The sequence below is a fragment of the Stegastes partitus genome, unplaced genomic scaffold, assembly GCF_000690725.1.
Source record: "Stegastes partitus isolate 25-593 unplaced genomic scaffold, Stegastes_partitus-1.0.2 Scaffold2118, whole genome shotgun sequence".
Lineage (NCBI taxonomy): Eukaryota > Metazoa > Chordata > Actinopteri > Pomacentridae > Stegastes > Stegastes partitus.
The window spans coordinates 7012-9055 of NW_007579849.1; positions in this window are offsets into that span (position 1 = coordinate 7012).

Here is a 2044-nt window from a genome sequence, read left to right on the forward strand (position 1 = left end):
TTCTGTAGATTAGATGAAGAAATAAATTGTACAGCGAATAAATGCCTTTTTAAACTTCTAATGAATTATTTTTTTCCATTTAAAAATCTAAAGGTGTAACTGGTTTGATATTTTAATTGAACAAATCTGAGAGTGCAGCCTTCACCGGAGACAAACCAACATCTGCAAATGAACTTTAAGCACAGAAACATGTGAACAAGCAGCCATTTGAACAAATAAAATCATCACATCATGCATTATTTGTGTTTCTTGTTCCACTGTGGAGGGTTTTAGAAAGAAAAAGCAGCTGAATTAATTATATTTCAATCCTGGTAAATACTTCCAAACACTTCTTAAACATTTGGAAGGTTTTTCTGAGGAAACTGAGAAATTGTTCTGCTGAATCACTTTTATTCTTTTTAAAATCAGATTTCTAATTTTGAGCCAATCTTCAGTCAAAATTGGAAGATTTTGTTTAGTCAAATACTTTCTGGAATTGTTGTAAAAATTTAAATTAATCTCACATAAAGTGTAAAATCTTGTGTTTGTATTTTAGATGGATACAGTTTTCTGCTCAACCTCTTGGTAAAGATAAATCATCTTTCAGTGTTCATGAAGATTCATTTAACAGCTTAATCAGTGTGTTTTCTGTCTGTCTGATCTCGTTAGGTTGTGAATGAGGACAGCAAAAAAAAAAAAAAAAAAAGTGCACAAATAGGGTTTCATCAGCAGCCATGAAATCAGAGCTTCTAATTGGATCAAACGACTCCAGTTTTTAGAGGCGACTTGTAGTTTCTGTGTGATAAACTCTGACAGCAGCCTTGACAGGACTGTGTGAGGACAGTCGCTGTGGGGAGGCAAGAGGAGGCATCACTGCTCCAAAAACCTTCACCGGATCCATCATCGCCCCGCCTTACATCAAACATTTTTTTTGCCGACTGGCTGCACAATCAGATCCCTTCTGAGTGGGCTGGAGTCAGGGTGGGTGTGTGGGGAGTAAAAAGTGGGCCCTCTCCCACTGGATAATGCCATTATTTCAGCTCCTCTGGCCAGGAATGCCAAATTTCACAGCCCGCTACTCCTCTCTGTGCGTCAATCAAAGCTTCGCAAGGGGCCGAGGCGCCCGATGGATCCGCCTCCAGCACCGTGTGATCCGATCCAACCATTGATCCCCCCCCTCACCAACTATTCCATACATGCTCATTCTGCGGATTCTTACGCAAACTCTGCGCAACTTTCATAACCGTTTCGTCTTGGCCGACTTTAATTGTTTTTTCCTTTTTCTTTCCTTGCGCGTAAAGTTTGGATTTTACGCACAAATCTCAATTAAGATCCAGATCTCCGCGCGTCTGCTCATAATTACATTAAGTCGATTATTTTAATTTCTGCTCCAGCACTGCAGGCCTGATCCTCGCTCAACATGTCTGAGGATAAGCCCAGCTTATAGTCCGTATTGGAAAAGCTTACTGTCCCTCCAGAGACCAATTACAGGCTAAATATAATCCCCATTATAAGCGCACAAAAGATTTTTTTTTTCTTTTTTTTTTTTTTGCGCGCCACCAAGTAAATAAAGTAATTAGCGATCAAGTATCCAGATACAGCGCGAAGGGGGGAGACGATGATGATGATGATGATGATGATGATGATGAGAAATTTGTGAATGGGACACATTTAATCAGGTATTCGTTGTACGGTGTGACGCTGCCCCGCGCGCAGCCAATCCGGCGGCGCCTGGAAATGTTGAACACGCCGAATCCAAACCAATGGCGCATCACATAGCAAAGACTAGCGCAAGAAGAGGCCAATCAGCGGGAGGCATGCAAACGAGGAATTTGCTCCGGCAGGCTCTGAATGTCAAGTAGTCAAAGATGGAGTCCGGATCTGCGAGGCCGTGTGCTTGTGCATGGGGGGAGACTTGCGATTTTTTCTTCTTCTTCGTCTTCTTCTGCTTCTGCTTCTGCTTCTTCTTCGTCTTCTCCGCGACTCTTCGAAGCTCCGCAGATTCGATCTCGGCTTCTCTCGCAGCCTTTACGGGATGACGGCGCGGATCCACGCAAGGAGCTGG